The sequence below is a fragment of the Heptranchias perlo genome, chromosome 34, assembly GCF_035084215.1.
Source record: "Heptranchias perlo isolate sHepPer1 chromosome 34, sHepPer1.hap1, whole genome shotgun sequence".
Lineage (NCBI taxonomy): Eukaryota > Metazoa > Chordata > Chondrichthyes > Hexanchiformes > Hexanchidae > Heptranchias > Heptranchias perlo.
The window spans coordinates 16,956,792-16,971,773 of NC_090358.1; the positions used below are offsets into that span (position 1 = coordinate 16,956,792).

Below are 14,982 nucleotides of genomic sequence, written 5' to 3' on the forward strand. Positions count from 1 at the left end.
GCAGCATCATCCAGAAACACAACGTTAGGTTCCACATGTACGCTGACCACACTCAGCTCGACCTCATCACAGTCTCACTCGACTCCTCCACTGTCTCTGATTTGTCACACTGCTTTCTGACTGGATGAGCAAAAATTTCCTCCAACTAAGTATTAGGAAGACTGAAGCCATTGTCTTCGTTCCCTGCCACAAACTCTGTTCCCTAGCCACTGACTCCAGCCCTCTCCCCGGCCACTGCCTGAGGCTGAACCAGACCGTTTGCAACCCTGGCATCCTGTTTGACCCTGAGATGAACTGATGACCACATATCCGCTCCATCACTAAGACCACCTACTTCCATCTCTCTAACATCGCCCGTCTCCACCCCTGCCTCAGCTCATCTGCTGTTGAAACCCTTATCCATGCCTTTGTTACCTCTAGACTTGACTATTCCAATGCTGTCTGGGCTGGCCTCCCATCTTCCACCCTCCATAAACATGAGCTCAACCAAAACTCTGCTGCCTGTACCATAACTTACAATAAGTTCCATTCGCCCATCACCCCTGTGCTCGCTGACCTACACTCCGATTTTAAAATTCTCATCCTTGTTTTCAGATCCCTCCATGACCTCACCCCTCCCTATCCCTGTAACCTCCTCCAGCCCTACAACCCGCAGATCTCTGCGCTCCTCCAATTCTTGTCTCTTGCACCTCCCCGACTTTAATCGCTCCACCACTGGTGGCCGTGCCTTTAGCTACCTAGGCCCTAAGCTCTGGAATTCTCTCCCTAAATCTCTGTCTCTCTCTCTCACCTTTTAAGATGCTCCTTAAAACCTATCTCTTTGACCAAGCCTGTTTTAATATCTCCTTATGTGGCTCGGTGTAAAATTTTGTTTGATAACGCTCCTGTGAAGCATCTTGGAATGTTTTACTACGTTAAAGGTGCTATTTAAATGCAAGTTGTTGTTGTCGTTGCCGCAAAGTGAGGTCCTTTATGAAGCAGTTACCTGCAACTGACAAGATTGCAAAAATTCAGTTTTTAAAATATAAAGTTACCACATCTCCTGCACAAAGTCACCCCACAATCCTAGTTTAAACCGAAGGAATTTTCAAGATAATAAAGCATCTGATCAAGAAACAAAATCTATAATTAAACAGAATAATAGAAAAATCAATTAACTAAGAGATGCCGTGCATGAATGCCCAAACTTGCCCCAGTCAGCTGCACAACCCTCCACAGACCTTCCAGTTGCAGCTGAAAAACTGAAATAAAAACAAAAGAAATTCTATTTGCACTCTGTCACTTCCACTTTCTACACCTAAAGTACAGCAGCTCTTCCAGGAGACTGCATACTTAGCAAAAATCCCAAATTACTAAAAGCAGTTATTGTTTGAAACTGGCTGCATGGAGATGTATCCATAAAAAAAACTTTATTTTTACCATTAGCACCCATTAGACCAGTCAAAAATCTCAACAACTGTTAGCAAGACTTGAAATATGTACCCAAGCAAAGTACACATGTGGGCAAGGACAAGCTGACTGTTTTCAACAGATGGAGTTTCTCAAATGAATATTTGTGGTATTTAAATTGAGGACATTGCTGGTGAACTTTAGTACAAGTAGTTTCATGAGCGATGAGGCTAAAATTCTGCTCAATGTCTAGCTGTTTGTGTGTGTGTGTGTGGAGTGTTGATGTTTTAATTGGGGGCAGCTTGCTTAAATGGCTCCAATATGTTTGTAACACGGTTTGAAAAGGGTTACACAGTTAAATTGCACTGATGTCCACATAGATAGGAATGGCAACAAGACTCACGATCATTTTGTCTAATTTTTACTTAAAGGGATAGGTTATTGTAGCCAGTTAATAAATTTTTTCACCTCTCAGACCTGGGTTTGAGTCCAACATGGCCCGTGAGATGAACATTTCCATTCTGCTGTGCCTAATGCACTACTACTTTTGCTTTGATGCAGTAACTGGGTGCACATCAATGTAAAAGTGGCAGTATAACTCAGAAGATGGAGTTCAACCCTTAGGTGTGAGACAACTCCAGGATCCTGGTTGATTTTAGTTTGCAGAGTGTAGCATAGCTCCAACCTAAAGGGTGCAGCATGTAACAAGTATCTTGTGATGAGTAGGTTATTATACATCTTAGAATAGTTGAGCATGTGCAGCATTATTACATCAAGGATCACTGGTAATTCAAGGCAATTTTTTGCCATTTCACTAACAGCTTTTTTATCCCGAAACCAATGGGACGATGAGTCAAGAAGTAAATGAATGAAGTCCTCTGCAAAACGTTTGGGTATCATTTCTGCAGATATATGCTCAAACCACATTGTAGCACTGAACAGAAGTAGTGTTTGTTTTCTATTTTCCTAGGATCCTTCAAGTGGTGAAGTTGGAATGCATTGTGGCTACAGATTTATTTTTTGAGGCTACAGGTGGTTGTAGCTATGAAAGAATGGCTTGTCGAAGCTTGATGCATTTTTGCAAGTGTCATTGCAGCTTGCTGTGTAGATCCAACCCTCCATGCATTGTCTGATTGATCTGCTCTGCCTTGAAATGACCTTTATTCATGCAAATACATTTTTAGTGAGCCTGCTGTAATAGAGATTCACTAATACAATGATTGATATGTCTACAAATGTTTGTAGGTTGGCTCTTAGCATAAATGTTTTAATGGTTGGTCAAAATTACTCCATTTTATTGAGATGTACATACAGTATTAGTATTATGAATAGATAAGTATGTATTCTGTTTGCAGCAATGTTAAATTTAATTTACAAAAAGAATGGAAGCTATTGAATTCCCAGCCACTTAGATGAATTCAGTCAATAAAATACACTTGACCATCCAGATTTCTAAATGTCTTCACTGGTTACAGGTTAGCAATGACAGATTTGGTCTTTAATTCTACATGCAATACTGTTGAGTCTCTTTTAGTCTTTGCCTTGGCAATGGACTTGTACTTTCTCAAACCTTCATCACTTGCTAACGTTCTCTGAATATATTCTGCAGTTTTGATAAAATATGAAGTCCAAGCAAAGTCAGAGTGATACATTGACACAAGACGAACAATACCAGTGTAAAACAAGTAGCAATGTTTTTGAAATAGTGTTTTGAATCAGCAGCTCATTTGAGTAACATTGAGGTTAAGACTGTACTGCCCAGCAGCTTAATCAGAGTGCTAATTCTACAGTCTAAGGGTTGCAGGTTTGAGTTCCAGGGATGCCTGTCCCTCAAACCTGTCAACAATATATCTTCCCATCTGTAGTGTTTGCTCATTTTGAGGAGGGGTGGGGGGGGGGGAATGCTGACTTTGCCTCTACCTCCCCGCTACTAATTATAGCATGGCATTGGCAGGAGTAATGCAGACGGCTGCCTGAAACAGCACATACTCCTGGCTGAAGAGGAAAAGGGGGCACTCAGTGAAAGTACAGATAATTCCTAGAACCTTGATCTCCCTGCCGCTCATGCCAAATCAGATTTATAAACAGACCCTTTAAGTTTCAGAGCAACAATTCGTTTTTTAAAAAAAAATGCTTGTGGAAAAGTAAAGACGATTATTTCAGATTGGTTTAGGCTTTACTGAAGTTTGTTTGTAGGGATTCACATCTATATCTTGCTTTCTTCAACTGATCTGGCTTTCCAATTTGCTTTCTTTTCTTTCTAACCCCTTTCCCTCCCCCATCCCACTTAAAAAAAAATCCCTGATCTTAAAGCTTTCAAGTGCTTTAATATTTTATTTCTTATTGCATGCAGTAAATACCATGCAAAATTTTGTAGATGGGGACCTAGTAGATTAATTAAATGCTGAATTTTTCAGAGTGCTGGCCAGCTCTCACTCAGTAATATCGTGCTGCCATATTAGTAATACCAAAGTCTGCAACTTGAGCTGGAGCAGTACTTGTGCATGTTTCTGGAAATATGAATGATTGCAGTAATCGCATTTCATATTTTTTTTAATTTCTTGCAGCACGATGGTTCTTTTCATAAAGGCCAAATAAACCTGAATTGTACCTGAATGAATTGAAAGGGGGCTTAGTGTTGTAGTAGGTTTTTATTTGAGACAAATTGGGTAATGGTGTTAATACTGGAAACTGCGCACAGTTCATCCAGTGTGCGTTTTTGAAAATCAGGCTAGTGGTCCAGCGATAAAAAGGTGACACAAGCAGTAAATTCTTGTAAATTGTTACTGTTGTAAATAAAACGCTCTTTTTCTCTAAGCTTCCATGAGGACTTAAATTAGTGAATGTATCACCTGGTCTGGTAAAGAGCTGTAAAGGTCAGGAAGACTCTGGTCCCTGATCTCTGCTGGGTGATGGTACAGGTGGCACAACTAGACTGAGCAGACCTGGTCTAGGGAAGGCTCCCACTCCCGATCACTGTCCCACGATTCCTGTAGGGCATTGGTTTTCAAACTGGGCTCTAGGGTATCATTGAAGGAATAGCATTAGACGTATGAATATTTCTCTTCGTTAATTTATTAGCATGTTATTTTTGTTGCTATAGGTATACTAATATCGAAACTTTTCTGCAGTGTTAGCAGTGTTTTCCTTTGGGTAGCTGGCATCATTTTTCACAAGCTCCTGTGAGTGTTAATATTTGAAAAATAATGCTGTGGGGTGAGCGTAGAATAAGGCTTGCCTGTGAAGCCCATCACAGTTGAGCCGCCTGGACTCAGATGAAGCATGTCCATTCGGGTGAGGCACTGGAGGGCTGCTGGTGCCTGTGGAACCGTAGCCCAATGTGATTAGCTGTGCCTGGGTCACTGATGTATACTCAGATGGGACAAAAAAGGGTTCTGTGCCCTACCATCTGGCTGGAACTGCTGAGAAGTGCTCTCTGGCATGAGGGGTTGAATGGCCTACTCCTGTTCCTATGCACCAGAGACACATAACCAGCACCTCATCTTTTTATTTGCTTTATTTGAATTGTTAGATTAATGGAAGTAATAATGTTTCTATTTGAATCTTATTGTGAAATTTGTATTGGAAAAATAGGCCTTTTTTAGATGTAGTTTTGGTTAGTCTGGCAAGCTCAGATCCAACCCCCCCCCACCACCACCAAATAAACGTTGCCTACGCCGCTGGTCGCAGTTGCTGTGTCAGGCAACAATTCTACAGACCAAAATCTTCACTCCATCTGAAGATGACTATTTTAAATTAGTACACCCAACCTTCACCTTCATGTAGCAGAGGACCATATTTGTAGAAACAGAGCAGTACACAATCCTGGACTAGCATCGGAAATTCAATGCTAGAACAGATACTTGGGGCCCGATATTAGGAGGGAGGCGGATTGGCAGCGGGGGGTCGACTGGGCGCGTGGGTAACGCGCCCAGTGAATTCGGGGTGCTCCGCACGCAATCACAGCTTAATTGAAGGTACTTACCTTGGCTTCCGGGTTTCGTGCTGGAAAGCCGCGCAGCGGGCGGACTGCGCAGGCGCATCATAGGCTGTCAGCTGGAGGAGCCTTATTTAAAGGGGCAGTCCTCCACTGACTGATGCAGCAGAAAATAGGCTGCTCCCAGGTTTAATGATGCCTCACTCCGGGTCTTACTGGATGGGGTGAGGAGGAGGGGGAGGACAGAAATCTTCTCCCCGGCGGACGGGGGGAAGTGGCCTGCCTCTGCCACCACGGAGGCCTGGCTCGAGGTGGCAGAGGAGGTCACCTGCACCACCAACATACCGCGCACCTGCATACAGTGCAGGAGGTGCTTCAATAACGTAAGTAGGTCAGCCGAAGTGAGTACACTTACTCATTCCCCTACACTCCGTCTGCCACATCACCGCCCCCACCCCACATCGACTTCTACACTGCCAACACTACTCTATCACATCACCCCTCACACCCACTCAAAGCTCATCCTCATCTTACCTGCACTTACTCACCTCGCCAGTACTCATCCCGCCACTACCACTCAACCCAATCCTCATACAATCTCACTGCTCTATCTCATACTCGCCCTCTCATGCACCTCTTTCACGGTCAGCCTCACTCAACCTGCCACTACCTGTGCTGCAGCCACAGGGCATGCATCACATATGTGCAGTAGGAAGCGTAAGGCAAACATGTCGTGAGCATGAAGGGGATGCACAAGGGTGTTTGAGGGTTTGTCATGGTTTTTAATTAAGTTGATCAAAAATCAAATATATTACATATTATTGTCACCACGAATGCCACGTCTTTGCAAATCTTGTCTGGTTTGTAAAATAATGCGCTTCCCTGAGGATCACAATGAAGACCCACACCTGATGCCACCCATTGTGTCACTGCAGAGTGGGTGTAGGTGTATTTGCAGGGCTTTTTTGTGCAGACGACTGAGAGAAGCCGGCGATGTCCCCGGTGGCACCCTGGAAGGATGTGGAGGAGATGTTCTTGAGGGCAGTGGTGATTTTGACAGCGACAGGTAAGAAGATGGTGCTCGATTCAGCCGGGAGCAGCTCGGCATCAAGGAGGCTGCAGATGTCCACGACTACATGTCGAGTGACTCTGAGCCTCCATATGCACTGCTGCACAGGGAGGTCCGGGAAGCTGAGCCTCGGTCTGTGGACCCTGTGGCGAGGGTAGTGCCTTCTGCGACGCATCTCTCTGCGGTTGCCCTCCCTCCTGCTGTGCAGGTGGATGTGTCACAGCACTGTGTTGTGGAGCTCCACGTGTCCGAGGTGGACGGCGAGGCTGGTGATGCTGTTCGTCCTCCGAGGAGGTCATGACTGCAGCTATGGCGGCCCCCATCCGGAAGATGTACATTTGAGGGGGTCCGCAAGGTAGGTAAATGTGTCTGCACACCGGGATAAGTGTGCAAGTTTGTGAATTTTATTGTTCGGAGGAGGGTGGTGGAGGCCAAACTTTGTCCAAAGTGACAGAGTGGCCTCCTGCAATGAGTGAGGGTCTCTTTTTTCCCCCCCCACCCCCACCTGTCAAAAGGACCTTTGCAGCTGCCACAGGCTGATGCCTGCTACACGTCCATTTCAACTGGGAGTGTTTCCCCCAGTACGGGAAACAGTCTCAGTTGAGATGAAAATCCCACCCCTCCTCAAATATGTCAATCAGGTCTGCTAATGACCCGAAGTACCTACTTAATTGGTTTAAGTGGCATCCCGCAGCTTTAATTGCCGGTGGGAGTCCCGCATGCGGGGGCTGCGCGCGCATGTAAGCGCGTCACTGGGCAACCCGAAGTGGGCGGGTTGGAGCCGGGCTCCGGACCCGCCCCAGGAATCCCCAATTTTCGGAGCCCCCCGCCACGAACCTGCCGGCTTGGGGGTCTGAAAATCGAGCCCTTAGCCTCTCTACCTCCTCTCCTTTTAAGACGCTCCTTAAAACCTACCTCTTTGACCAAGCTTTTGGTCACCTGTCCTAATATCTCTTTCTGTGGCTCAGTGTCAAATTTTGGTCTGATAACGCTCCTGTGAAGCGCCTTAGGACGTTTTACAATGTTAAAGGCACTATATAAATGCAAGTTGTTGTTGTTGAGTCCAAGAAACTGTAGAGCTGAATTCCTAGAGTTTTCAAAATCATAAAGCGTGCAGATTCTCATTTGGCATTTGTCATCTGGGCATGAATAGTACTCGCTCAGTGAACATGCCCTTTTTTAATAGCAGGCCCCTTCAGATCAAAAAGGAAAAGATGCACTCAGCTGATTGTGCCTGAAAACAACTGAGTCTCCACCTATAAACTATCAGCTGTCAGTGCTGTAAATCCTACAGATTTAGATGTCCTTACCATTTAGGAAACTCTTAATCGAATGGGGAGTCACTTTGCATTGGAAATGTTACTATCTTGCGTAATCGCCAACATTTAAAGGGGGCTTTCTTTTCTTGAAAATGTGTTGAGCAAACTTTATTGTTGTGGGTTCAAGTCCAGCACCAGAGACTTGAGCACAAAATCTAGGCCGTCACTCCAGTGCAGTACTTAGGGAGTGCTCCACATTCGGAGATGCTGTCTTTCAGATTAGACGTTAAACCGAGGCCCCATCTGCCCTCTCAGGTGGGATTAAATGATCCCATGGCACTATTTCAAAGAAGAGCAGGGGAGTTCTCCCCGGTGTCCTGGCCAATATTTATTTCTTAACCAACATCACTTAAATGGATTATCTGGTCATTATCTCATTGTTGTTTGTGAGACCTTGCTGTGCGCAAGTTGGCTGTCACCTTTCCTACTTTACAACAGTGACTACGCTTCATAAGTACTTAATTGGCTGTAAAGCGTTTTGGAATGTCCTGAGGTTGTGAAAGGCACTGTATAAATTCAAGTCCTTTTATCGGGAGGGAGAAGAGCTGTATGTCATTTTCGCTACAGTAAGATCTCTGCATACAATGAGTTCCAACACTGCTGATAATGAATGGAGAGTGGTGTGCCAAACACACACTCACAAAGACAATACACCCTTTATCTTGAGGAAACTAGTCACAGGACTTGGCTGCCTTAATTTAACTGAAGAATATGTGCTTTAAAAAAAATGATACCTTTTTAATGCTCCATTTTCTGCTTTTGGATCTGAACACCAGGAACTTTTCTGTTTGGTTAGTGAAACCAACCCATTTGAGTCGTCATTTCATCGGTGGAGAATGAAATATGGCAGTTGAGGGAAAAACATAGTTATCGTTTGCATCCTGCCTGTCTCCTGGCTGTTCAAATGGGCCATGCTTTGCACATTGCTTCCCTTGGAGTGCTAAAAAGGGGTGAAGCAAAGAGGAGGGGGAAGAACTGTATATTTTGTAATCTGCACCTCCATGTTGGTACAAAGAGCTCTTTTCCCCCCAATATCTCGTATTTTTAAAATGATACCAAGAGTAGTACATAATTGCCAATCTTGCATCTATTGAGCGGACGAGGCGCTTTCTAGAACTTGTACACTGGGTGAGGGGCTGAGGAATCCGCTGCTTTCTTTGAGCCCAGCCAGATTAGCAGGCAGAAAGTCTTCAGTTGCACACGAGGGAAAATGTTTGCACTTGAAGCCGATTCATTCTCCCCACTCTCAATGTGAGAGAGACTTCTCCACAGCATTTGTTTCAAATAGAATTGGGAAACCTCACTTTGCACACACGCAAAAGAATGGAAAGGCCAAGCCAACCTGTTTAGATTTCATTTTTTTTAACCTGTTCCGTTAGAATTCCCATGATGCAGGAATTACCCTCAGCAACCTGAATTTTCTGGATGAATTACTATCGTCTGATAAATACATGGCACAGAATTCAATCACAATTCGTTAACCAAGTGGAATTGGTGACAGAAGGGGATCACACTTGTGTGTAGCCTCGGGTAAAGAATCTTATTTTCCCGTTTTTCTCATTCTATTTTAGGGTTCAATGCAGTGGTCCCAAGCTGAGCTGTGGTGTGAATCTCACTCAAGTCGCTCATGTGTCTAACGGTGCAACTCCATAGCTCTTGGAGTGCATCAGAGGTCAATTACTCCCCGAGACGTGCCTGGCATCATCTATTCAGTATCCTCCCTGGTGGCACAGTTAGGACGCAAGTTCTAGTCTCATCATTCGAAGCACAGCTGGCTGGAACTGCAGTGCAGAAGCCCACTCTCCCACCTTGTGATCTCTTTAAAATAGCTTGTTCCCTAATTATAAAATGAACTTCAATTGGCTGACTTTATATTAATGGAAACATAAAGCTAATGGTGTGTCTTTGCTCTCCACGTACAGAACCAGAGGCAATAATCATTTCACCAAACATATCGTCCTGCATTGCTCTATTTGCAGACCTGGTAAGAAGGTTTTGAAAGCCACTTTACTGGCTTTAAAGAAGACCCTTTGAACAAAACAGAGAATCCATAAAATACCTGACCCATGGTCCTCATTCTGTCTTGGGTCTCCCCACATCACAAGCTATCCCTGGATTGTGGCCTTAGGATGTCCCAAAGTGATGAGGTGCAGGCCTGGTGGCTTTTGATTTCTTGGGTGGCACTTTCTCATGGCACTATGCCAAGATAAGAAATTCAATCTGTTTGGAATTGCAAGCGCGAACTCACTTCCTCCTTTACCAGGCTGCTATGCATCACATGACAACTCCTTCAGTCATTGTTGCACAAAGAAACTAAGGCAAGCCAAAACCAATTAAGAAAATTAAAAAGTTTAGAACAAGTCCTGGTCAACATTCTTGTCTCAAACAACACCACCAAAAACTGATTAATTGGTCATTCATCTCATTTCTGCTTGTGGTGTCTTGGGTGTGAAAAATAGCTCCTATGTTTGCCTACATAATTTAATGCATTTCAAAGTAATTTATTCAATGTGTAGTACTTCGAGACGTTTGAGGTGTGATAAGGTACTATATCAATGCAAGTCTGCCTTTCTTCATCAATACCAATTGTCTGCGTTTCAGGCTGATGGTGTATGTTTTGGGACCCAGTCTTTGTGCCAGTGCTTTTGCTAAAACATTTTTAGCAGGAACCAAGCCTGTCTTCCCCTCTGTGCAGCCCCTTCCTGATTCCTGCTTGCAAATGAAAATGATTTTGCACGCTGCATACTGCAGGCCAGAATTCTTGCAAGAACAGTTCCTGCCTACAGTATACAGATGGAATCACTTCACAGCAGGACTTGGACAAGGGAATGGGGGAACTAGATGCCAGTGAATGGATTGCAATAGCCATTAAGTGGAAACGGATGGTAATGAAGGGGAGCGGAAGGAAAGAACCAGCATTAACTGAGAGGGAGTCGGGAGGGGGAGTGCCAGAATGAATTGGGACATGCAAATGATGCCAGCCTGTACTCGAGTTGGGGGTGGAGGGTGGAGGGGAGAGGACCAGCTTGAACAGGGGAGGGTGAAAGAACAGTACCAGCTTAACAAGGTTAGAGAAAGAAAACAATGCCAGGTTGAACTGGTGAGGATAAAGAAAGCCAATATGAACTGAGAGTAGGAGAAGGGGATGTTGGTGTAAAAGAGTGGGGAGTTGGATGGAGTGCAGTCTCCGTGAACTGAGTCTAGAGGAGTTAGAGGACCTTTGTGAACTGGAGCAGATGGGGATGTTTAGTTGTGGGAGAGTAACAGTTCAAAATGTTTCAAAGTTTACTTGGTGCTCCTGTGCCACAGTTTATTAACTAATTATTGTCCTTTTCCCCTTGTTTGAAGTGCAATGAGCCATCTTCCTACTCGAGTGCTATAGAAATACAAGTTATGTTCTTTACGTTAATGGTTTTTGTGTTTAAAAATGTTATTATTTATTTCTGTTTGAATAATTTTATGAAGTAATAAGTAAGCCTACAGGCAATTATTATTTATTGATATGATTTCAGCTGTGGCATCTAAATAAATGCAGGTCTTTCTTGGACATAGTTCCAGATTCCTCTGGGAAGTAAGTTTGCAGCTCACTTACCTCTTCAAAAATGTCTAAATTCGCTACTTCAAAAATTGCACTTTGTGTACTGCAGCTTTTTTTCCCTCTACTACAACTAATGGAATATTAAGTTTAGATAAGTTCATGTCCCACAGCACTCTCATTGTGACGACTTCTTTTTGTATGTGAGGCCTTTGGATTTGTTTTCACAAGAACTGAATTTTGGAATGTGATCTTAAAATACTAATAACAATCTTGAAATCTAATGTAAAAAATAGTTAACTTATTCAGTCATATTGAAGCATTGGCCTTGATCATAAGTCTTTATTCAGTGCTGTTTTTTCAGTTAAATATTGTTTTTTGAGTTATTGGCTTTTTGGGAGCTCTGTCAACTCTCCTGAAGCTATTTGTCAGCTTTTATAATTTTTGTAGATTGGCACGTGTGGTAGAATACAAGGGAGGTTCTGTCGAAACTGTTTCATAGGTAGGGGGATGGTGGCCATGTTAATTCAACACTGCAAATTGTGCAGGGAATTTGCCAGCCTCTGTACTGGTGGGAACTCCAGTGTTAAGTGTTAAGATGTTTATGTTGGCAAACAAGAACCAAATTGTTTGCTTATTTTTTGTGGATTGGCTTCCATGTGCCATCACTGTGTTGTGCCAGGATTTTAACAACACGCAAGAAATTGTTATGTATGAATGGTACACTACAACATTTTTATTTAAACCTGATACTTCAGTGTACCATTCATACACAGTCTCAAGTGTTATTAAAATTCTGGCACAACACAGTGATTGTTGAAAGTAATAATGATTGTAAAACTGTGCCCTTATGCCTACAGATTGAAGGCATTATTTTACATTCAGAGAGCACAGTAGTAATCTGAAATATCACAATGCTGATGTCAGGCAATTCTATTGTTTGTTTGATTTTGAAAAACATTGGCGTGCACAAGGCCAGCAAATGTGACTTTTCTGTTGGAGGGAATTGGAGATGTGTTCTAAACTCTGGTTAATCATCACTAAATCAAAGCACAGGAAATGCACAGGGACCATCCCCACAACCTGTACAGGCAATTATTCAAATAAAAAATTTTCATAGTTACGTTGCATCAATAATTTATTGAATTTTTATTTATCCAGATTTTACTGGTGCAGTTGTGTTGTTTTTCTTGTACAGTTCCTTGCCAATTGATGCTGCTACTACACTTTCATTTACAAAGGACACTGGCATCATCTGTTGGTTGAAAAGCAGCACTGCAACTAAATGTGTGGATGAGTTTTTAAGTATGTATGTATAGCTCGGCTACTCAAATGGGGAGCAGTCTGCATCTGGACCGCATGAGATTGGCCAGAATCTATGAAAGGTGTGATGACAGTGAGTCTTATGTGAAACCACAAATGAAGAAGCTGAAGCCAGGGGGTGTGGAACACAGCAGTCGAAGCTGGAACATAGTTGGAATTGCAGACAGGGCAAAGCTCAACCCAGGATCTAGAATGGCTGAGGGTAGCACAGCAACTTGTAGCTGCTACACATTTCTCTGACTTCACCCCAATAGGCTACTCCTTGAATCCAGAACCATCGAGATGCAAGTGGACACTGATGTGATTTGTGGTGTAATGACAAGACAATCCAGTGATGGACATTGCATCAACCTTTGAATTACAAGTCAGTACAGATAGGAAAACAAATTAACACTTTTTTGTTCTGTTGCAGAAGGGAAAAGTAATCCAACAGACGAGTAGAGTCACTAACAAATATTTATTTCCAGACCACTTCCCTGCTCATCGTTTACTTTTTATTTAAAAATGCATATCCTTCAGCATTGGTGTCCACATTTACTAATGCCAATGGACTAAAAGATCTCTGTTCTACCGCCCTGTGCCACCAGGCATTGGTGTTAGAAATGCTGCTATTCCAGTAGTCGCCATCTTCTGCATTGTATTAAAGTTAGTGAGTAGGTAACAGGGTCAATCTATCTTGACTGAAGCTGTTTGGCTTTGAAATAGGGAGTTAATCACTTTGTCAACTCTGACACTCAATTTCTAGTTCTTTGCATGTGACAGGAAGCACCATTTCTCTCAGTGCAATGGTACACCGTAGCCGTGGTTTATTAACATATACAGCAACTGGACCTCCTGCAAACTAATTGAATACCCCTGCTATAAAGCGTAATGCTGGTTCAGTTGTGTGGACTGTTCTCCATCAGTGACTAGTACATGGATTATTGAAATTGTATAATTTTAGATGAATTAGTCGGCCTTACTGACTGACTACCTACTGGAGCCAATTTGTGCCAGTTGCAGGCAGTTTTATTTTGCTGCACCCATTTGATATGCAGACTGCCCAATTTTACTTCATACAGGACCTAAAGATATGCATCAATTGGCATGTAACGTTAAAAACAAATCTTTTAGGCTAATGATGTAGACTGGTAAGTATAATACAGCTACTGCATATGCTTTTAACAATGTATTCAATCATTTTTTTGGTGCTGTTTTAGGGGTTTTACTGTAATATTGACCAGGGATAAAAGCTAGGCTAATTTCGTTAAACTTTTTGTGATAGTATATGATTCACATTGCAGGAAAATCAGTCTCCTTTTGTATTGATTTCAAAGCTGCCACTATCAAAAAGTCAAGCCGACCTAACTTCCCTCTCACGATCTCTGCCTTGTAACACTGTTGGATTAATTTGACCATACGATGTTGTCGGTTGCTTGGCAGCAAATACTGCTGCTTAATGGATAGCGTTTTCTTTTTATAATGTCCTGTTGCTGCACTTACAACTGAGGGGAGGAGGCTATTGGAAAGTACTTATTTGAAATATTGGACATTGGCGTTTCATTCAGCCCTTTTTTTATTTATTCATGGGATGTGGGTGTCACTGGCGAGGCCGGCATTCATTGCCCATCCCTAATTGCCCTTGAGAAGGTGGTGGTGAGCCGCTTTCTTGAACCGCTGCAGTCCGTATGGTGAAGGTTCTCCCACAGTGTTGTTGGGAAGGGAGTTCCAGGATTTTGACCCAGCGACGATGAAGGAATGGCGATATATTTCCAAGTCGGGATGGTGTGTGACTTGGAGGGGAATGTGCAGGTGGTGTTGTTCCCATGTACCTGCTGCTCTTGTCCTTCTAGGTGGTAGAGGTCGTGGGTTTGGGAGGTGCTGTCGAAGAAGCCTTGGCGAGTTGCTGCAGTGCATCCTGTGGATGGTACACACTGCAGCCACAGTGCGCCAGTGGTGAAGGGAGTGAATGCTTAGGGTGATGGATGGGGTGCCAATCAAGCGGGCTGCTTTGTCCTGCATGGTGTCGAGCTTCTTGAGTGTTGTTGGAGCTGCACTCATCCAGGCAAGTGGAGACTATTCCATCACATTCCTGACTTGTGCCTTGTAGATGGTGGAAAGGCTTTGGGGAGTCAGGAGGTTATGTTAGAATCTTATGTTAGAATATAGCTTGTGACCGACTGTTATGATGCTACATATGCATTCTTTTTCATGTATAAATAAAATACAACTTTTATGTGTATTTTTATAACCAAAAGTGGAGATGTTTCCCAACTGTGAAGTTATAATCGATAATATTAAATAATTGTGCCTCCCATTTTATTCTGAAATCATATAACCAGAGTAAATGGTACTGAAAGATGGCAAATGGTATATTTCACGTGTATGAATGTGAAAGACTATGGGGGCAATTTTAACCTAACCCGCCGGT

The 14,982-nt window shown here is 43.2% G+C and overlaps 1 protein-coding gene across 4 annotated transcripts in view; it reads left to right on the forward strand.

Moving 5' to 3' along the window:
* Nucleotides 1-14,982, forward strand: part of nedd4a (NEDD4 E3 ubiquitin protein ligase a) — a 108,735-nt gene that overhangs the window by 55,463 nt on the left and 38,290 nt on the right. The window lies entirely within an intron of this gene.